This window comes from Mustela lutreola, chromosome 14 (assembly GCF_030435805.1).
Source record: "Mustela lutreola isolate mMusLut2 chromosome 14, mMusLut2.pri, whole genome shotgun sequence".
Classification (NCBI taxonomy): domain Eukaryota; kingdom Metazoa; phylum Chordata; class Mammalia; order Carnivora; family Mustelidae; genus Mustela; species Mustela lutreola.
The window spans coordinates 10,714,006-10,736,626 of record NC_081303.1 but is presented as its reverse complement, the minus strand read 5'-3'; the positions used below and the strand labels follow the sequence as shown (position 1 = coordinate 10,736,626).

Below are 22,621 nucleotides of genomic sequence, written 5' to 3'. Positions count from 1 at the left end.
TTCAGTCCCCCAAAAGATGGCATATTATCCTTTTACATGATGTCCAGGAAGTCATTGGACCTAGAACAACTTTTCTAGGCTCTTGTATCATCTTGAAATTGAAGGGGTTGAAGTAGGCAATCCCTGATTTTTTTCTAGCTCTACATGGTCTGTTACTCATTTTAACCATTGTAAGCAAAGCACTTCCCCCCCCCTTACACTAACAGGCACATAATGTACATTTCAGTAGCAAGGCTGAGAGTGTGACCAACTCATTGCTCACAGGGACTCTACCATGCTTGGTTGTCAAGTACCACTCACATGAAACTCAACTCACCGTGTTTTTCCAAAATCCTGGGAGGTACCTGTGCCTGAAAATACTTTTCCTTCCTACTGATGGAGAGTCATCCCTTAGTTACGTTCTTTTAATTTTTATCCATTAGAAATTCTTTTGAGTTAATAAGAATTTCTCCTTTGAAATGCAAATGCCTCTATGAAATTATCAATCATTCACAGCTGTAATTTAATCTAATAAGATTGCTTTCTCGTCACACCTAGATGAAATCAGACTTTTCCAAAGGCAGTGTGAGGGTTTTTGGATTGGGTGAAGAGGGATCTTTGGTGGCAGTCTTCACTGGGGAAGGCTGCATGGCTGAGGCACCACTGGGAAGTCCTCCAGCCTGGAAGAGAGAGAAGAGTTCCTAGGAAACAGAAGAGATGAAGAGAGAGAGCAGACAAATGTGCTTCCTTCAAAACTTTGATGTGCACTGGTCTAGCAGTAGGACTGGGCATGACGAATGGATTGTGGAAGACATTGCCCCCACAGGAACTTAGGAGTCTAAAGGAATGGTTGCTTCATGTAAACAAAGACTACATAGACCTTCAGAGAGAGTTGTTTTCCCCAGCATAAGTGAGCCCTTTCTAGGAAGAACAGCTATAATTTGCAATAGTGCTAAAGACCCACTTCCAACTATAAAAGGACTGAAATATCCAGGGCATAGCCGGGCTACCGTTCTGCCCTGTGATATGATGTGTGATCGTGAAAAGTAATGAAAATGGAGTAAGGCATCGTAAATATATTGCTCTAGTGAACACTGTTTGCTGTTTGCCAGCCTTTTTTCCGGATAGCAAATTACATTACTTCATCAACTTGGTAGGACATCAATAATGTCTTCAGAAAATGGCTCGTGGGAGCCGGGTTACTCAATGACAGGATTTTTGAAGACAATGTAATTTGGCATTTCCCAATTTTCTTTGATTTTGCACTGAGCAAATGGAAGACGGTGATAAGCATTTTCTACAAGTGGCATCTTAAATGGAACCCTGGCTGGTAGCAACAGTGTTCTGCCATTTATTTGGATGCTGGATTTCAGGTTTTCTGTATAAGACAACCTCTCTGGCTTCACATTTTTCCAAAACTCTTCTTTTCAGTTGTGTGATGAATCTGGTTTCACCTGTAGGCTTCTGGTGGTGAGAGGTAATGCCAGCCCACAGGCACATTTGTCCTCAGTGGAATCAGATTTGTGCACCAAGGGCTATTGGGAATTGATTAGAAATGTTTTAGCCACACCCTAAGAAGTTAACAAAGTACACAGAGCTCATCTACAGCAAAACTATTCGATTGGTGGGATTAGTGGGGTAGACTGGAAAGAGACTAGATTCAGGAAGCAGTTGCTGGGTTGTGATCTCAGCTCCTCTATTTACTGGTTGTACCACTTCAAGAAAATTCCACAGCCTCTCAGAACCTTGGGGTCTACATCTGCACATCTCTATAACCAAGATAATAAACTGCACAGTTGTAGTTATATGAATGAAATAGTAGATGTGAAATCGCTGTGTCGTGCACAAGGAGTTGTTAGTATATTCTTTGTACAGCCTTCTGTAGCTTTCTTTACATTTTAATACTCGGTGGCCACTATTGGCCCCATCACCAACACCAATCTCAACTCAATGCTTGTTCTTACAGAGCTTTGTTCTCTACGCATAAGACAGACCTTTACAGCCTCCACCTTGGTCCCTTGGAACACTTGCCATCTAGATGTTCACTCTTGGGACATTCCCTCTCAATACCCAGCTGCCGTGCTTTGAGAAGCTACATGAAGAGGCCATATAAGTACTGTTGGTCACCAGTCTCTGCTTGGGCTTATTTTTCAGCCATTCCAGTTCAGGTGCCAGATGAGAATGAGGGAACCAACTTAGTATCTTGACATCATCAAATAGATCCTCTGATCCCAGTTGTTCCTGCCTGCAGCAATTTTGAGACACGTCTAGCCATTCAAGTCATCCCAACCCCACATACCATAGAGCAGAGATGCTCACAAAACATGTGAGCATGCTCTGAGAATCAAAGAGAGTTTTGGAGGGAAGGGAGGTGGGGGGGCTGGGTAAGCCTGGGGGTGCATATTAAGGAGGGCCCGTATTGCCTGGAGCACTAGGTGTGGTGCATAAATAATGAATTTTGGAACACTGAAAATAAAATTAAAAAAAATAAAAATCTTTAAAAAAATAAAATAAAATAATAAAATTTAAAAATAAAATAAATAAAATTTTAAATTTTAAAAATAAAAAACCACAGTGGTTATTATTTTTATACCATTACATTTTGGAATGGTTTATTACACAGCAGTAGATAATTCAAATGTTGAACAAACATCTGTCATCCATAAACCTTCCCTACTAGCTTTGCCAGGGTACACTGGAAACCTGGGGATGAGGAGGAAATGTGAGAAGTGATCATGCCGAGAGCTAGGAAAAGAAACAGGGTGTGCTACCTACACCTGATTACTGTGCTTCGGTAGACATACAGGTAGTGTGAATCCTCCAGTTCTTTTTTTTTTTTTTTTTTTTTTCCCAAAACTGTGTTGTTAGCTATTCCAGTTCCTTTGCTCTCCCATATAATTTTGAGAATAAGTTTGTCTCTATTTATAAAAACCCTTACTGGGATTTTTTTTTTAAGATTTTTATTTTTTATTAGCAGAGCAAGACAGAGCATGTGTTGGGGTAAGGGGTAGAGGGAGAGGGAGAAGCAGCCTCCCCGCTGAGCAAGGAGCCTCATGGAGAGCTTGATCCCAGGACCCTGGGATCATGACCTGAGCCAAAGGCAGACACTTAACTGACTGAGCCACCCAGGTGCCCTCTTACTGAGATTTTTATAGGAATTATATTTAACCTATATATTTATTTGAGGAGAACTGACAGCTTTACTGTATTGAGGCATCTAATCCATAAACACCATATATGTATTTATTTAGATTTTGATTTCTTTCACCAGCATTTTATAATTTTCAGCTGTAGATGCTGTACATGATATTTATAGATTTATACCTAATTATTTCATTTTTTATAGAGATTGTAGGTGGTATTGTGTCTTTAATTTTGGCATGTGTTCATTGTGAGTATACACATATACAATTAATTTTTGTGTGTTTGTATCCTGTGAATTTACTGATTTTATGTATTCTGGGAATGCTTTTGTAGATTCCTTAGGATTTTCTACATAATTATGTCTCTGCAAATAGGGACAGTTTATTTTTTTTAAATCACTTTTCTTTTGTTATTCTACTGGCTAGTACTTCTAGTACTATGTTGAATAAGAATAATGACAGTGCTCTTCCTTGCCTTTTACCAATTCTAGTGAGAAGGCATTTAGTATTAGTGTTTGGCACTGGATGTGGTAAATAAATAAATTGTCCTTGGCCCAGTGCTCTTTGCATCTCCTCATCAGATCTATAACTGGACAGCAGATTGATGGGCTCAGTGTAGAGGCAGTTCTCATAATCTATGGCTTTTCTTTATTTGGGAACTGGGGGACTTAAATGGCATCTGTTCTTGTCCTGGCTCTTTGGGACATAAAACAGATAAAGTATACTGAAAACGAAACCCCTTACAATGCACTTTTTGTCAAGGTTCCTCATATCTGAGTCACCACTTACCAATTGTTATGTAGGCCACCTGTTCTTGACCATATTTGATATGACACGCCTACTCCTCCACTCTTGCCCCTTACCTCTACTCTCGACACTATTTTTGGAATGAAGGTCTGAATTGGTTAAAGAAGAAAGAGGGGTCCCAGGTGACTGAGTTTGGCTACTGCAGAAACCAGCCCCCCCCCACCCAATAATGCATGGATCGCTGCACAGATTCCTGCTTGGTCTAGGCTTGCATTTCTGGTCCATGATTCAGATAGTAGGAAGGAACCTTCCCAACACCTTGAAGCAAACAGGCTTATCAGGGTAGTGTTTCACTATGCCTTGTTCTGAGCAAAGTTGTGGCTAAGAACAATTTGTAGATCTGGCATCAGGTAGGCTATTAGTATTAGTTTTAAGTTGTATTGTGATTTTTTTTTTTAAATCTGTATTTGGGGTTTTTAAAAAAATTTTTTAAAGATATTATTTATTTAAGAGAGAGAGTGAGAGAGAGCATAAGAGAGAAGGTCGGAGGGAGAAGCAGACTCCCCATGGAACTGGGACCCTGGTGCAGGACTCAGTCCAGGGACTCTGGGATCATGACCAGAGCTGAAGGCAGTCACTCAACCAACTGAGCCACCCAGGTGCCCCTGTATTTGTGTCTTCATAGGTATATTAATAACGAGATGGGAGTGGTCTATCACAGGTAACTTTTTAGGTGCCACTTTGACTGTGAGTACCCTGCCTGATCGCAGATTTTGTCGCAGGCACTCCTACTCTCCCCTCCCCCCATTAAATGGGCAAAAGATCAAGCTCCACATTAATTATTCCCTCAGAAGAAAAGTTACTGCTAGGGGTTTCTCGAAGCCACCCAGTTAAATCCAAATGGTTTTGCTACTTCTATAGTGTGTTTGCCTTCTTGATTCACTTCCCCTTCAACGGTGGCAAAATAAACAAGTTCCCAAAGAAGAACACACGACCTTTCTTCTTGATCTCCTGGATCATCTCTCCCTTCTTCCTCCTTTTGGAAAAATACCGTGTGGGCACCGTTTCTATCTGTGTATAATGTCTGCATTACTGAAAAATGTCCAAATCTTACAAGTTGATAAGCATGAAAAAAGATTAGTCATGGCTGCTGTGCCTGTTCTGGAAATAAGATTAAAGGAACCAGAGTAATTTTGACCTCTTAAGTAGGGATTTGATAATATAATTAAGTATATAAAATGAATGCGTATTTCTGTAATTTAGAGAGAGTGATATATGTATTTGGGTTTTAGAGGGAGGGGCGGGAAACTAGTTTTCTGTGCCTATCTAGCCTTCAATAATGTGAAAGGAGGCTCGATCCATTAGCAAAGAAAGCTTTCCATACACAGGTAGCAGAAAAATGTAATTTTCTCTTATGGACATGGTTTGTGGAATGCAGGGAAACCATTAAAAAGCACACCACTTTTCGCAAAATTATGTATTTTAGTGTAAAAAGGCCAGATAATTTCTGTTACCACATGAGAGGAAATAGCTATATGTTTGAAAGAGAAATCCATTTTTGTGAGAAATCGAAACATTATACAGAGATTTTGGAGTCAGATCCTGATTTAAATTCCACTCCAACTACCTACTGGCTGTGTGATCTTAAACAAATTTTTAATTTCTTTTTTTTTTTTTTTTTTTTTTTTTTTTTTTTTAAAGATTTTATTTATTTATTTGACAGAGAGAGATCACAAGTAGACGGAGAGGCAGGCAGAGAGAGAGAGAGAGGGAAGCAGGCCCCCTGCTGAGCAGAGAGCCCGATGCGGGACTCGATCCCAGGACCCTGAGATCATGACCTGAGCTGAAGGCAGCGGCTTAACCCACTGAGCCACCCAGGCGCCCACAAATTTTTAATTTCTTTGTGCTCAGCTTCCTGATTTGTACAGACAGGATGATCTATCTGGCAGTTTGCCGTGTAGATCACAGGGAACAGAGGGAAGGAATGGTCCTCGCTGGGAGTCAGGCTTACAGGGTAACGTCCCACGTGTGATAGTTCTCTTCGTACCATGGAGAATGACTGCCTGTGGGAAGGGGGCAGGATATTCTCCGGGCTCCTGGGACTCTGCTTTTATACTTAGCAGATGACAGGGGTCTGATTTGTGGCCAAGGATGCCGCCATTTTGCCTGTGATCAGCTCCTGGTTCCGCTGTTTTCTAGCTAGTTCCTAATGTCTCTGAGCTTCAGTTTCCCCTGTGGTGAAATGGTGATGGTCGTTCCAGGGTCAGAAGGGGGTTTGATTTTCCTTTTTAACAGCTTCTTTGAAGTGTGATTTACATACCATAAAATTCAGTTGTTTTAAGTGTACAGCTTTGTGAATCGTAGACATTTTTTGCAGTTGTGCAAATGGGCTCCATCATCCATTTTTAAAATATTTCTGTCTGGGTGCCTGGGTGGCTCAGTGCTTTCGAAGCCTCTGCTTTCGTCTCGGGTCATGATCCCAGGGTCCTGGGATCAAGGATATAAGTCCTTAAGGGGGGACCTTTCCATTCCTCCTGAATGGATTCCTGGTAATGGTCCTTTCAGGATCCTGGGATCAAGCTCCACATCGGGCTCTCTGCTCAGCAGGGAGCCTGCATTCCTTCCTCTCTCTCTGCCTGCCTCTCGGCCTACTTGTGATCTCTGTCTGTCAAATTAAAAAAAAAAAAAAAATTATGTCACCCCAAAGGTTCTCTTGCATCTGTTTGTGTTGGTTCCTACCTCCATGCCCAGCCCAGGCCACCACAACTCTAGACTTTCTAGAAATTTCTAGAAACTTCACACACATGGAATCCTATGATATGTGGTCTTGTCTGGTTTCTTTCGCTTAGGCTGTTTTTGACATTTGTCCCTGATGCAGCGTGTGTCCGTTCTTTGTTCCTTTTATGGCAGAACAATATTGCATTATATGGCTCAGTCGTATCGGATTTACCCACTCATTAGTCAATTATTTGGGCTTCCACCTTTGGGGGACTATATTGAATAATACCAAAATGAACATTGACATATAAGTCCTTAAGGGGGGACGTTTCCATTCCTCCTGAATGGATTCCTGGTAATGGTCCTTTCAGGCAGCTCTCCCAAAAGCAGAGACCGGGTAGCCCCAGCCTGCTCATCACCCATCCCCATTCTCTGGAATCCATGAATCTGTTGTGTATGTTACATCTCTATGGATGTGCCTGTTTTGGACATTTCAGTAAACAGAATCAAACAATATACAGCAGAATAACATCTGCTGGCCCATTTTCCAAAGTGGCTCCACCATTTTGCATTTTCCCCAACAGTGTGTGAAAGTTCCAGTCTCTCCACATCCTCACCAGCACCAGCTGTCACAGCCCTAGTCCAGTGGGTGTGAGGGGCAACTTGCTATGGTTCTGATTTGCGTTTACCTAATGACTAATGGTGTTGAACATCTTTTCTTGTGTTTATTAACCATTTGTTTATCTTCTTGGAAATGAAATGGCATTCTTCTATTCTTCTAGGAGGAGAAATGTCTATTCACTTCCATTGTTCATTTCAATTGGGTTATTTGTGTTCTGTGTAACTTTTTAAGAAGTCACCAAAATGTTTTCCAAAGTGCTTGGACCATTTGACTTCCCCGAACGGAGTATGGGAGTTCCAGTTCCTCTGTATCTGTGCCAAGACACACAAAATAATATTGTCAGTTTCCTTTGATTCCAGCCCTTCTAGTGGGTAGAAAGTGGTAGAGTAAAACACTTCCCCAATGACTATTTTGAGCATTTCTTCAGGTACTGACTTGCCATTTATATTTTTTTTCTGAAATAATGTCAAGTATTATGCCCATTGTTCATAAGTTCCTGCCTTACTATTACTGAGTTGTAAGAGTTCTTTATATAAGTTGGTTTGGGGTCTTAGATGTATACCTGCAGATTATTTACCGCAATCTGTAGCTTGGTTTTATTCTTTGTATCTTTTGTAGAGGACATACTTTTTTAATTTTTAGGAATTCTGGTTTGTCATTTTTTACTTCTATGGATCATGTTTTTAGTGTCATATTCTTAAGAAATCTTTGCCTAACACAAGGTCATGGAGATTTTCTCCTTATCTTTTTTTTTAAAGTTGTATATTTGTATGTTTTATATTGAGATTGATAATTTATTTTAAGTTAATGAACTTATAATGGACCTTTATGTAAGGTATGAAGTTCAGGTCAAAGTTCATTTTTTCCCCCTACAGATGAGTGAAAAAACACATTGTTTTTGTGTCTTTGTCCAAAATACATTGGTCATGTCTGTGTAGCTCTCTTTTTGAAATATCTGTTGTTTCATTTATCTATATGTCTCTTTGCCAATACCACACTTGTTCAATTACTACAGATTTATAGTAAATCTTAAAATTGGGTTGAGTCCTCTTCTTTTATTTTTTTTCAAAATTGTTCAGACTCTTAAGGTGTCTTCAAATTGCCTTATTCATTTTAGAGCCAGCCTGTCTCTATCTATAGTTGTCCTGTTGGGATTTTTATTACAACTATAGATTTTTTTATTACACTAATTTTTATTGCACTGTGGATCAGTTTGAGGAGAATCAACAACTTTACCACACTCACCTTTGCTTTTGAAGAATAGTTTAAGTATAGATTTCTTGGTGGACAGCTTGCTTCTTTCAACATTGTTACTCTTTTTTCTTTTGACTCCATGGTTTCTGATGAGAAGTCCGCTGTCTGCCTGTATGTGGTGAGGTATTTTTGGTTTCGTTTTGTTGTTGTTGTTTTTTCTCCTTTCAATATTTTCTCTTTAATTTTGAACAGTTTAACTATGATGTGTCTGGGTAGATTCTCTTTGCATTTATTTTACTTGGAGATAGTGGAGCCTCTTGGGATCTATGGGCTAATATTTTTTATTTGTTAATTTTAAATTTGTATTAGTTAAATTTTGTGTTCATTAAATTTGGGAAAGTTTTGGACATAATTGCATCCATTTTCCCTAACTCTCTCTTCTCTTGTTTCAGGATATACCTGACTTCTTCTTATAGCTATTTGAGTGTTCTGTTTTTCTTCAGTTATTTTTCTTCTCTGTTCTGTAGATTCGATATTTCATATATTTCATTGATCTGGCTTCCAATTTACTGATTATTTCAGTTGACTTAACCTGAGTCCCTCCAATGAACTTTTCATTTTAACTCTAGAATTTGCATTTGGTTCTTCTTTACAGGTTTTACTTCTCTATCAACACTGGCTCCCATCGCCTTTTTAAAAAAACTGTTTACCTTTAAATGAAATGAAATCAGAGGGAGACAAATCATAAGAGACTCTTAATCTCAAGAAGCAAACTGAGGGTTGCTGGAGGTGGAGGTAGATGGGGCGGCTAGGGGATGGGCACTGGGGAGGGCGTGGGCTCTGGTGAGCACTGTGAACTGGGAAAGCCTGATGAATCACAGTCCTGAACCACTGAAACAAATAATACACTATAGGATAATTAAAAAAAAATTTCCTTTAATTCTTTGAATATAATTTAATTCCTTAGAAATATTTATCATAGTTGCTTTAATGATTCTTCATACTAAATCTAATATTTGAGTCCACCCAGAGTCCATTTCTTCTTTTTTTAAAAAAAAAAATTTATTTTGTTCAGTGTTCTAAGATTCCTTGTTTATGCACCACACCCAGTGCTCCATGCAATCCGTGCCCTCCTTAATACCCACCACCAGGCTCACCCAACTCCCTACCCCCTGCCCCTCCAAAACCCTCAGTTTGTTCCTCAGAGTCCAAAGTCTCTCATGCTTCGTCTCCTCCTCCGATTTCCCCCAACTCACTTTTCCTTTCCTTCTCCTAATCTCCTCCGTTTTACTCCTATGCTCCACAAGTAAGTGAAACCATATGATGATTAACTCTCTCTGCTTGACGTCTTCCACTCAGCAGAGTCCGTTTCTTTCGACAACTGTGTTGGGTATGATTCCTGTCTCTAATGTACATATTGCAAATTTTCTTTTGCTTCTGTCACAGATGATCACAAACTCAGTGGCTTCAAACGACACAAGTACATCATCTTACAGTTCTGTAGGTCAGAAGCCTGACCCTGGTCTCTCTGGGCTAGAATCAAGGTGTCAGTGGGGCTGGGATCCTTCCCTGGGGCTTTACGGGAAAACCTCTCTCCTTAAGGTATCCAGCCTCTGGAGGCTGCTCACATTCCTTGGTTCATGGTTGCCTTTCTGAATTTCAAGGCTAATAGGGTAACAATTGATCCTCTGACCTTGCTTTCACCCCCACATCTCTTTTGCTGACTCAGCTGGGGATGGGTCTCCGCTCTTCCGGATTTGTGAACTTAGGTGGGAGACCCCCTCCCCCCACCTGAAATGCACACCTGAGCGACCTAGGCCATTCTCCCCCCTCAAGTGTGTTGACCTTGATCTCATCTGCGGAGTTTGCTTTGCTGAGTGAGGTGACATATTCACAGGCTGTGCAGATTAGATCGTAGCTTCATCTGAGGGCCATCCCGCCCCCTACCGCAGCCTAATAATTTTTTTAATTGAAAATCGAACATGTAAAATCACATATTAAGTCCGCATTCTATTTTATTGCTCTGAAGGCTGTTGCTGGTGGTTTTGTAACTGGCCCGGGTATAAACTGGGGGGTGTGGGGTGTAGCTTATTAATGATGTCTTTGCTCGGTTTTTTGCTTTAGCCCTAGCTCCCTAGAGGTCTCCCCTGTGACTGCATAGTGTAGTGGTCAGCCAGTGCTGTGGACAGGGATGCTGCTCAGACATCTATCACCTGAAAGGTTGCCCCCCTCTGCTGTGTGTGGGACGGTGTATGCGTTCAGAGTCTGTAGTGGTCTCCTTTGGCTTCTACTTCTTGCCAGGCTTTCTTATGGCTCCCTTACAGGCATGCAAGTTCCTAGTTACTCAGATGCTATGGAGCAATTGTTTCTGTTCTTCTGTGGCTCCCTGGGGGGTGGGAGTGGATAGTGGATGGGGAGAGCCCCAGGCAAGCAGGCCATAGCCTCTTCCTTTGCTTACCCTAAGCTCTGTTTTGTTTTAAGAATGAACAACTTCCCAATTTGTTGTCCACCTTTGGTCAATTTCTCATGCCCTGAGATGGTTGCTTTTGGCAATTCTCTCCAGTTTTATACTCATTTTTGTAGAGAAGACTCTGATCACTTCATATCATCTTTACTGAAGTTTTTATGCATGGGGTTGTCTTCAGATAAATTGAACTACAGCCCGTTAAGCATCTGCCTTCAGCTTGGGGCATGATCCCAGAGTCCTGGGATCGAGTCTCATTTCAGGCTCCTTGCTCAGTGGGAGCCTGCTTCTCCCTCTGCCTCTGCTCCTGCTTGCACGTGCTCTCTCTCTGACAAATGAATAAAGAAGATCTTAAAAAAAAAATAAGAGCGAGAGAGAGATTGAGCTAAAGCAGGTAGAGTCCTTAGATCAGGGCCTGATATGTAGCAAGGGCTCTAACTGTATCTATCATAGTCATTATTATTGTTACTTGTGACAAAAACAACTAGACAGTCACATTTCCAGTACATATTCATAGTTATCCATTATAGAGCTTTTTTTTTTTTTTTTTGTATGAGGTCTTATCTCCAGCCTCTAACTTGTAGAAAGTACTTTACTATAGAGCAGGTGTCTGCCAGCTTTTTCTGTACAAAGTCAGGTAGTCAGTATGTCAGGCTTTGCAAGCCATGCAGTCAACTCCTGGGTCCTGCTGGTGTGTCGGGAAGGCAGCCATCTGCCGTCCACAAAGGAATAGGTGTGGCTGTCCACCAGTCATACTATTTGTGAAAACACGCCGCAGGTGGGATCTGGCCTTGGCACCCCATTTTCCCAACCCCTTGTTACAGACTCACTTTCTCACGATGCTGTATCTCAGCAGTGCCAACTTTTATGCCCCAATAGAATTTGTTTTTTTAATCACCAAAGAAGAAGGAATAGTTCTGCTTCCCAGCACCACATTCCAGCACCTCCCAACACCTGTGCTCTGGGAACTTAAAACTTCTTCAAGACGTATGGGCTCTTGAGTAGCTGGCATCTGTATCAGCTGATTTCAGTAAAAGTGCCAGTCATGCTTCTGGAACACATGTCAACAACAGCACTCGTAGTATTGTTAGATACAGACACACAACTTGGTAAGATTATTGATGGCAAACTGTATTTCATCTATTTAAAACTAGATTATGCAGCTTTTTTATGAGTTTTTAATTTTTTGTGAGTATCATTTTTCCCTCCAAACAAGGGTAGGATATGTCTATTTTTTAAACCACAGTGTTCCCTTCTTTATTCAATGTTCAGTCTTTGGAGATCATTCAATTTCTAGATTACCTGTTAACTTAATTGTTCCTTACACACTGGCTTTGTACCTAGAAGTTAAAACAGCATTAATCAGGTTTTAAGACTTTTTATTGTTAAATATATCATACATTCCAAAGGGTATATAATCACGCATGAGCTGTTTAAAGAATTATAAAGGAAATATGCGTGTAACTGCTCCATGGTCTTCCTGGGTAGAGAAGCACTTGAGGGTACGTGAATCCTGTTTTCTTTACTGTTGACAGGTCTGCTGTGATCATTGTATATTTTTATTTTTACCATATTTTTAACTCCCACAAAACCGCTGTTTCATTTGTCAGTATTCGTAGGTTTGCCGATATTCAGCGTTCTCTTTGTTCTTTATTCCTGCTTGTACCTTCGATGTTCCATCTTGGCTCACTTGGCTTCTTCCAAAAGTACACCCTTTAGAAACCCCTTTTGTTCAGATCTACTAGTGACAAGTTCTCAGTTTTTCTTTTTTCCAAAAATGTCTCTATTTCATCTTTTTTTTAATTAAGACTTTATTTATTTATTTTTAATTTCTGCACAGCAGAATTGAAGGTACAGAGAGTTCGCATATATTTCCTACCCCGACACATGCACAGCCTCTGGCTTTCTCCACACACCCCCCTGCCCCAGAGCAGGACATTCGTTACAACACTGACGCGTGATTATCACCAGAGTCCATAGTTTACATTAGGGGTTGCTCTCAGTGTCATGCATCTTTTGAATGTGGACAAATGTATAATGACATGTGCATCATTATGGTTTCATATGTTTTCACTCCCCTAAACATCCTTTGAACACCACCTGTTCATCCCTCCCTTGCACCTCCCAGAAGTCACTGATCTTTTTTTTTCTCCATAGTTTTACATTTTCTGGAATGTCATGCCTTTGAAATATAGCCAGTGTAGATTGGCTTCTTTCCCTTAGTAATACGCATCTAGAGCTGTTCATGTCTTCTCATGGCTTAACAGACCATTTGTTTTCTGTACCGGATAATATTCCATTGTCTGGATGGACCACAATTTGTTTATCCATTCATGTACTGAAGGACATCTTGGTTACTTCCAAGTTTTGGCAGTTATGAGTAAAGCTGCTCTAAGTTTATATGTGTGTTTGTGTGGATATAAGATGTCAACCCCTTTGGGTAAATACCAAGGAGCATGATTCCTAGATCGTATGGTTTACTTTATTTAGTATGTCTAGTTTTATAAGAAACCACCAAACTGTCTTCCAAAGTGGCGGCACCATTTCGCATCCCCAGCAGCACGGAAGGGGAGTTCCCGTTGTTCCACATCCTCAGCAACATCTGGTAGTGTGTGTGCTCTGGATTTGGGTCCTACGGGATGTGTACTGGTATCTCGTTGTTTTCATGTGCATTTCCCCATGACATCTAACGGAAGCCTGTTTTCATGTGCCTATTTGCCATCTGTATCTCTCCTTTGGTGAGATGTCTGGTCTCGTCTTTGGCCCATTTTCCTAGCTTTTCATTATTATTGCTGAGTTTTAAGAGTTCTTTGTATATTTAGGATAACAATCCTTCATCAGATGTGTCTTTTGTAAATATTTTTTCTCAGTCTATGGCTTACATTTCCTTTATCTTGACAGTGTCTTTTTACAGAGCCCAAGCTTTCAGTTTTCCAGCTTATCTGTTATTTCTCTCATGGATCATGTCTTCAGGTTGTATCTAAAAAGGCATCATTGGGATGTCATAGTGGCTCAGTCAGTTAAGTGTCTGTCTTCAGCTCAGGTCATGATCCTGGGGTCCTGGGATTGAGCACCACATTGCTCAGCAGGAAGCTTGCTTCTCCCTCTGCCCCTCCCCCTGCTTATGCATGCTCTTGCTCTCTGTGTCAAATAAATAAATAAATAATCTTAAAAATAATTTTTTTTAAAACATCACCATACCTAGGACTAATCTAGGCTTTCTGTTGGGTTTCACAGTTTGTGTTTTACATTTAGATCTATGATCTATTTTGAGTTCATTTTTTATGAAGGGCATAACACCTGGGTCTGCATTCATTTTTATTTTGTTTTTGTTTTTGTTTTTTTGCGCTGGATGTTCAGGTGCTTCAGCACCATTTGTTGAAAACACCTGACTTTGCTCCATTGTGTTACCCTTGCTCCCTCATCAAAGATCAGTCAGCTGTGCATGTGTGGAACTTTCAGAGCTCAGAGCTCCCTGTTCTGTGCCCTTGATCTGCTTGTTCTTTTGTCAATACCGCACCCTCTTGATTACTGCAGCTTTAGAGTAAGTCTTGAAGTTCGGTGTATTGATTCCTCCAACTTTGTTCTCCTACAGTGTCATGTTGGGTATTCTGGGTCTTTTTGCCTCCATGTAAACTTAGAATCAGTTTACTGATATCTGCAAAATAACTTGCTGGGACTTTGATTGGAATTGCATTGAATCCATAGACCACGTTTGGAAAAAGTGACATCTTGACAATATTGAGTCTTCTTATCAACACATAGAATACTTCTCCATTTATTTATTTCTTGGATTTCGTTCATCAAAGATTTGTAGTTATCCTTATATAGAGCTTGTACATATTTCGTTAGATATGTACCTCAGTATTTTGGTTTTGGGGGGTACTAATGTCTCATTCTTTTTTTAATAGTTTATTGAACTATAATTCATAGAGGGGCACCTAGGTGGCTCAGTGAGTTAAGCGTCTGCCTTCTGCTCCGGTCATGATCTCAGGGTCCTGGGACCGAGCCCCGTATCAGGCTCTCCACTCAGCTGGGGGTTTGCTTCTCCCTCTGCCCATCCCCCCGCTCATGCTCTCTCTTTGTCAAATAAATAAAATCTTTTAAAAAAGAAATATAATTCATAGAACCATACAATTTACCCATCAAATCATACAATTCATTATATTCAAAGATATGTGCAGCCATTGCCACATTCAATTTTAGAACATTTTCTTCACCTCAAAAAGCAACCCTGAACCCTTTAGCTGTATGCTCAGATTAATGAAAGATATTTTTGAGGATATAGAATACTAGACTAGGAATATTTTGTGCTGGGCACACTGAAGATATTATTCTACTGGCTTCTGGCTTCTTTTGGCTTTACTATGACTCTTTGTAATCTGTCTCCTGAAATTGGCAAGAAGGGAGGATTCTGTTAGACCCTGTGATGTTAGGTAGACACTGGACTTGCTCTTATGCCCCCCAAGCTTAGAAAAACAAACAATCAAACAAAAAAAAAAAAAAAACAAAAAAAGAGGAAGCCAGAGGGACCAGCATACGAGCATACCACAGTTGCCCCATTCTGCTTACTTCTCAGGGGTCCCTCTTCACTTAGATTTTGGCCTGACAATTCTATACTATCTTGCCAGCATTTTATTACATTTTAAAATATCTTTTTGTAGTTCAGTCATGCTGGCCAGCCTCTTTGAAATACTTCAAAGTATTGTTAAATATTTCACACCCTGAAAAAGAGGACTACAAGGCACAATATGGGCAAAAGCCAGATACAGGACAGCCCAGTCCCCATGGTTAGCATTATAGGAAACTATTTGCATACAACAAAGTACCACCTGCCTGGCTGGAGGATTCTGAGCAGTCCTTAGCACCGTCTTACAGGCAGCGCCAGCTCTGAGCAGCACCATTGACATCTCGCTGGCGCTGGCCAAACTGCTCAGGTCCCAGGCTGCTCGTGAGCAGGTCTGGCAAGTGGGAGAGAACATGGTGCACGAGCCCATCATTACACAGAAATAACTGAACATAATGTGCAAATTACACTTTTCTAAAGATAAGTTGAAAACACAAACTTCCAGGTTCAAAATCCAACCCCATCTGCAACAGAAGCATTTCCTTAGCAAGGCAGCCCGTGCCCCTCGTCAGTGTCCTCTCAACTACCCCGGTCCCGCCAGGCTGCTCTGCATTGCTACCCATTCAGCTTGCATTAAAAAAAAAAAAAAAAAAAAAACAAAAAAACAGGAAAACACACAGCTGATCCAAGTGGGCCCTTTGGCCATTGGAAAGAAGTTCTTTTATGCTATTGGGACACTTTTTTTAAACTTTGCAATAAAATCAGGTGATTTTTCCCTATTGTTAATTTCAGTGTGGATGTAAGTGTGTCACGTCTAATTACCATACGTTCACTAGCCCTGGGGACTTAATGATACTAGCTTGTGTTTATATTTGGCTGTGAATATTTCTAAATGTTCTCCCATCTCTTGTCTTAGGTTTCTTGTGATGTGAGGGGGTCAGTCAGGTAATTACTTGGTAGAAACAGGACTTCAGCCTAAATATCCCAATTCCTTCATTCGAATTTATCTACTATAAAACCTCTGTTTCTGAGCCTGAATTACATAAATATTTAAAATAAAAAAGCTCTTGTGTTCTTCTCTGATTTAGAGATTCTTCGTAACAATAGGTAATGTACCAGCAACTATAAATTGTTAAACTTCTGCCTTCTGGGTGCAGGACCTCTATTTAGTGGAAATTAAGAGGAGTCAAAATGTAATCTTTGCATAAGGCGATGATTCTGCTTACTCATTTTGTGGGGTAAATGAAACCCAAGAATAATCTAATTGCAGTGAGACAAAATCTCATTGTAAGGTTATAAAATGCTATGGTAATATGTGGTGGAATTATAACAGGCACATGCATTTTATTTTCTCATACTCAAGGGGTAGGTGCTGGGGGTGTGGGGCAGATCCCCTTGCCAGTGATGGGGGCCCGACAACACATATCACAGATAAAACAGGAGGTGAGGATTCAATTGAGGCAAGAATACAGGATCATCCTTTCTTGGAAACAGGTGAGCATTCATGGCTCTGATCTTCCTGTAGCCAGCAAGGCAGGCAGTGGAGGTGATGGAGGAGTAAGGATTCGTTGTGCCTGTTGCGGAAGAGCACATCTCCAGACTCTCTGTGGGATTAATTAAGGTCATGGTAAGAAATAGTTCTTGTTTTAAAGCAATTTCTAGTACAGTATATACTGGTATGTCTTTTCTTTCTTTGGTTTCATTTCCCAAAGTTAAGATCTTTGTGGGTTTTTTTCTTAAGGTTTTATTTATTTAAGACAGAGAGACACACAGCAAGAGAGGGTGCACAAGCAGGCAGAGTGGGAGAGGGAGAAGCAGGCTCTCCACTGAGCAGAGAGCCCAATGCAGGGCTGGATCCCAGGACCCTGTGATCATGACCCGAGCCAAAGGCAGATGCTTAACAACTGAGCCACCCAGGTGCCCCTCTTTTTTCTTTTTTTTTTTTTAAACTAACAACAAAAGTCTATCATATTACTAATGAAGCTACCCTACCACAAAGGCATGAGTAACTTTCATACAGCAGCTGGTTTAACTTAAGCTGCGAGGAACATCACATGACTCCATCTGCCTTTCAGGCTTCCTTGGCCCAGTCCCTCATGAGTTTCCATGTCATTTCTATATGAGGCTTAGAAATCATTAAAAATCCAAAATTTTGTGAAACATGAGGCAGTTATCTGCCAGAGTCCATAATTCCCCAAAGTGAAAAAGTAAAACTCAGTGTCCTGTTTTTCTTGCTATGAAAAATTTCAAGCATACACAAAAATAAAATATGATGAACCTTCTTATATCCATCATCCAGATTCAGTAATTTAAAATTTTGCAGCACTTATTTTATCCCCCTCCCCACTTTGTGTTGAATTATTTTATTCTATTTTGTACTTCTTAGCATTTCTGAATCTGTTAATTGCTATCTTTTATTACTTTTGGAAATTCTCAGCCATTATAGCTTCATATATTTCTTTGACCCCATTCCCTTTCTAAATCTAATTTGAAATTTGGGTTAACATATATGAGATCCCCGGGTCCTTTTCATTGCCTCTCTGTGTTTTGCAACTGATACATTCTTTTGACCTGCCTTCCAGTTTACTAATTCTTTCTTTGGCTGTGTTGCATCTGATGTCAAGCTATTGAGTTCTTGACTCTGGTTTTCTATTTTTCAGTTCCAGACATTTCACTGGTTATTTTTTATTTTATTTCTGATTTTCTGCTAAAGTTCTTTTCTATTATTTAAGTTCTCAAACATACTTTTTACATTTAAAGACCTGACTTTGAGTACCCATAGGTCTATTTCATTGTCCATGTTTTTTTTTCCCTTTGGTTTTCAGACAGTGCTTTGCTTTCTGTATGCCCGGTTAAATAATTTTACCGAGTGCCCTGCAGTTGGAGGACGTTAGAAAGGTAATTTTAGGTTCAGGATGACATTCTGCTTCAAAGAGAATTTACTTTTGCTTTGGGTAGTTTGTAGGAACACGTCACCTTAATCCCTTCAAGGTGTGAAGGATTGGGTCTGTGAGGGCTGGTCTCTTTCTGGTTTACCACTACTACTGTAGCCTTTGGGGGCCACAGATGAAAGCCAAGGATGTTTACCAGGGCTCCTTTCCATCCTTGTTGCACCCTGAGCTCTTTTCTGTATGTCCGTTTCTGAGATGGTCAAAACCTCTGCTCAGCTCTTGAGCCCATCTGCCTTTCGAGTCTGCAAAGGGGAAGGTGGCAGCAAATGTACGAATCACCGTCTTGAGCTTCTGTTCTTTCTGCAGTTTTGACTCTTCCAGATCCCTTTGCCTCAGTGGCCTGTAATATCTCCAATTATTTTGTAAATTTTGTCTGACTTTTCTTGTTTTTACCAAGGGGTTTGATGTGAAATAAACTAATCCAACATTGCTGGAGGGAGAAATTCTGCTGAAGAAATTTAAATCAGATCTCAGACATGACATCATTTTATCCATTCATACATTAGCTGGCATCTCGGAAAAATGCGGACATTTCCTTACATGCCGACACTGCCTTTTCAGGTTCAGATTTCCTAGATTTCCCAGAGATGTCTTTTAATGATTGTTTTGTTTGAGGTCAGATGCACAAGGGCTGTATGTGACATCTGGTTGTTGTATCTTTTGAGTCTCTCTTAATCTAGAGTGGTCTCCTCTGCTGCCATCTTTCTCTTTTCATGGCACTGACCTGTTGAACTTGCGCATCAAAGTCCTGTAGAATTTCCCATATCTCAGATTCAGCTGGTTGCTTCTATTTGATCCTCTATCACTTGTTTTTCCCATGAAATGAAATTTAACTGCGTGGGCTTGATTAAATTCAGTTTTGTTTGTTTAGATAGTACAGAGTGATTCCTGTTGCATGATATCAGAGAGCACCCGAGGTCTGAATCTTACACTGTAAGGATGCTAACAGTGGTTGGTGGGTTCTGATGGTAACAACATAATCCATCCATTATAAAACTCTCCATCATTCTTTGATCTGTTTGGTTACTCTGAAGTACAGTTTATAGAGACAAGTTGAGCTCTTCTTTTAATTTCAGTCATGTCTTTGACATCAGTTCTAAAAAAATCATCCCGAACAATCAATGTTTTTTTCCCTGCTTTCAATGCCAAAGCTGCTCCCTGTAGTGAAGCAGTGTGATTGGTAATTACATCATGTAGGGAAACCTCAGCGGGGCCGACAGGGCAGGTCCTGCCACTACCCGAGAGCCTTGAGCTTGAGGCATTCCTCTTTCGAGACTCGTAGCCTCCTCGCAGAGTAGGGCAGCAAAATGCAGGTGTTTATGGGTCTTAGTCAAAGCTAGCGTGTGTGCTATTTTGCTCTGCTTATTTAAGCACATTCCTTCCTAGGCACTTACTCGCCACAGAAAATAAAGGCAGTTTTTCTGTCCTGGGCTCAGCATTCTGGAGTGCGTGATCGCTAGCATCGTACCCACGGAAAGGGAATATATAACACCCAACAAGTAGGCCCGTGGAATGATTTTGTTCCTGTGTTCTATGCTTGCATTTCTGTAGCTGGCATTTCTGTTCCTGGGTCCTGCAGTCAGCTCCAGCTCTGCCGGAGCCCGACAAGCCTCTAGACCCTGCCTCATCAGCTCTATCAGATATTTCTCTTCTGTCCTGTTCACACTGTCCTGCCTGTAGTGCCTCTTCTCAGATTTTCTTTGTCTCCCATTCTGATGAAAATAATCACAGCCCCATTCAGGGGTGCCCAGCTGCAGACGAGCAGAAGTCCAAACTTCGGCTTTGCATTTCTGTCTCTGTGTGGCCTGGCCTGAGGGTGGTGTCCTGTCCCACCTTGTGTTCTGTCTCCTGACCGTCACTTGAGTTGCCCGTGTCCTCCCATGCCCCACGTGCCTGTCCTGGGAACCCATGGCCCCTTCCGGTCAGGACCACCTCAGGCTGTGTGGCTCCAGAAAGGCTCCCCTGGTCACCAAGGGCTCTCCTGCTTCTGGAGCCCCATGTCTGTGCCACAGCAGCCCTCGCACTCCTCTCCGTGTCATAATTTTATCTGCCTCACTTCTGCAGCTAGACTGGGTCCCATCCAGGGCAGGGATTCTCCTGGGACTTCTCATTCCTTACTACCCTGGGCTCAGAACACGGCCTCTCGTAGGCCCCCCTGCTCCATCCTACTCAGATTCCGGCCTTGGTCCCTGCACTCCTAGGCACCCCCTTAGTCTTTGACTAAGACCCATTGACTAAGACCCAATGGTCTGAGCCATTTCTGGGTCAGACTCTTCACTGGCCTTCCTTTTTGGCGGAGCCATGATTGAAGACAGCTGGCAGGCCCTCCTCTGTCCTCATCACGGTCACCCATGTGTCCTCGCTGGGGACCTTCTCCCAGCAGGAGGGAGCTTCCCCGGGGTTGCTCTGGGGGCAACTCCAGCAAGTAATCGTGATTGTTATTCCAGATGGCAGCTGGGAGGCTTCCAGAAACAATTCGGGCACACGGTCAGCGCTCGCCGGAGCCGCGACCCTGCTCCATAAATATTTATGTGGAAGCCCCCACTGGCAGAGGCGTCCCCTCATCCGCTCCCGACTGAACTTCACTTTGTTTTTTTCTTTAATATCTTTAGGCAGCCAGAGCAGGTACCTGTGAGGGCGTAATTACGCGCCACTTTCTCTCCCGGCACAGAACCAAGGGTTTTTCTCTCCTTCTGCTAACCGACATGACAGACATCCATTTAGTGGCATGATTTTTAGTATAAAATTACTTCTTGGCCTTTAAATTTAATTATTCCATATTCATAGCAATAAAATAAAATCCCAAATCCAGGTGTGCTTTTTGAGGAAAGCGTCCGGGGCAATTACCTCCTGATAATGGTGTTCTGTGCTGAAGCCTTTTGTCTGCGGCTCTTAGAATCTCTTCCACACAAGTAGATAATGATGTTCATCTTGTCCGGGGTGAGGGGTGAAGTGACTGATCTCCTGGCCCACTTGAGAGATGAAGAAAAATCCAGGACCCAGGTGTCGCCTTTGTCTCTTTCCTCCCCTCGCTTCACAGCTCTTTCAAAGCAGCATGGCCGACCTCCCCTCGACTGAAATACCTCCTCTCAAGGACTGCTTCCCACTTTCTGAAGAGCACGAACGAAAGGAGTTTCTGTGTCACCTTTCGTGTGGGGAAGAGTTGAGGTTCGGGGAGAGGCAGCGGCGAGGAGACTGTGTCCACTTACCAGAGGAGATGTGTCTCCTGGTGACTCGCCCTCCTGTCCGTCACACAGTGGAGCTTCACTGTGTGTCCACGAGTTCACAAGTGAGAAGCCCTCAGAGCAGAGCTCGGCACACGGCGAGCCCCATGTGAGTCACGACTCTTAGGGCAGAACCTGTCGTCTCTGGACACACAGCATTGGAGCATGTGCCCTTGCTCATGCAAGCAGTGTGAACGGGCTTCCCTGTTCCCGCCCAGCCAGGCTGGTCCCAACCCTTGGAGGCCAGTTTATATCCTGTTTCCTTCCTCCAGGAAACCATCCTGGTCCAGCCAACTGCCAGTCGCCTCTCTCTCATCAGAACTCCTGCATGATTCTCTCCGTGTAATTCACTTGGTGAGCTGAGCATGGCCATGCACTCAGGCCTCGTTTGGGCACAAAACGATGCCCTCTCCTGTCCCATTTTCTAACTGTGGAATGGATGTTTGTCTTGTGTCTGGTGGGCTGGTTGGGCCTTGAGGGGAAAGTTCATAGCTAGACATCCCCTGGCCCCAGGAACAATCCCGAACATACAGAGGAGTTCGGTAGACTAAGCTAGATGTTGTGGGGGCTGAGTGAACATTTTATTGAATCTGATAGGATATATTCTTGTTGAATCACACGGAGGTTATATCAGGTCTAGAGCATAGCCCTGAGGTTTTCATTCCTTGCTCTACTTATAACACTCTCTTCTATTCTGTTATGTGGGGAAGAGGTCAAGCTTTTATTGAGCGCCACCTGCATGCAGGACAGCATGGAGAACACAGATAGGGGGCCAGAATAAAAGCTCCGTAATGTAGTGAGATGATAAATAAATACACAGGACCTGTACGAAAGATGGGCCACGATGAACTCCAAGGGCTTGGTGGTTAAAAGGAGGGCATGGTGGCATCTCAGTGGGATCTCCATGGGGCGTCGTGAACACTTAATTTGTCGACTGAATATGTACTGAGTGGCCATCTTCTGTTCCAGAGCTGTTCTAGGTGCTGGAACCTCATAGGCAAGGCTGGAGGAT

The 22,621-nt window shown here is 42.0% G+C and overlaps 1 protein-coding gene across 2 annotated transcripts in view; it reads left to right on the top strand.

Moving 5' to 3' along the window:
- SMYD3 (SET and MYND domain containing 3) overlaps positions 1 to 22,621 on the top strand; it is a 778,929-nt gene that overhangs the window by 673,629 nt on the left and 82,679 nt on the right. The window lies entirely within an intron of this gene.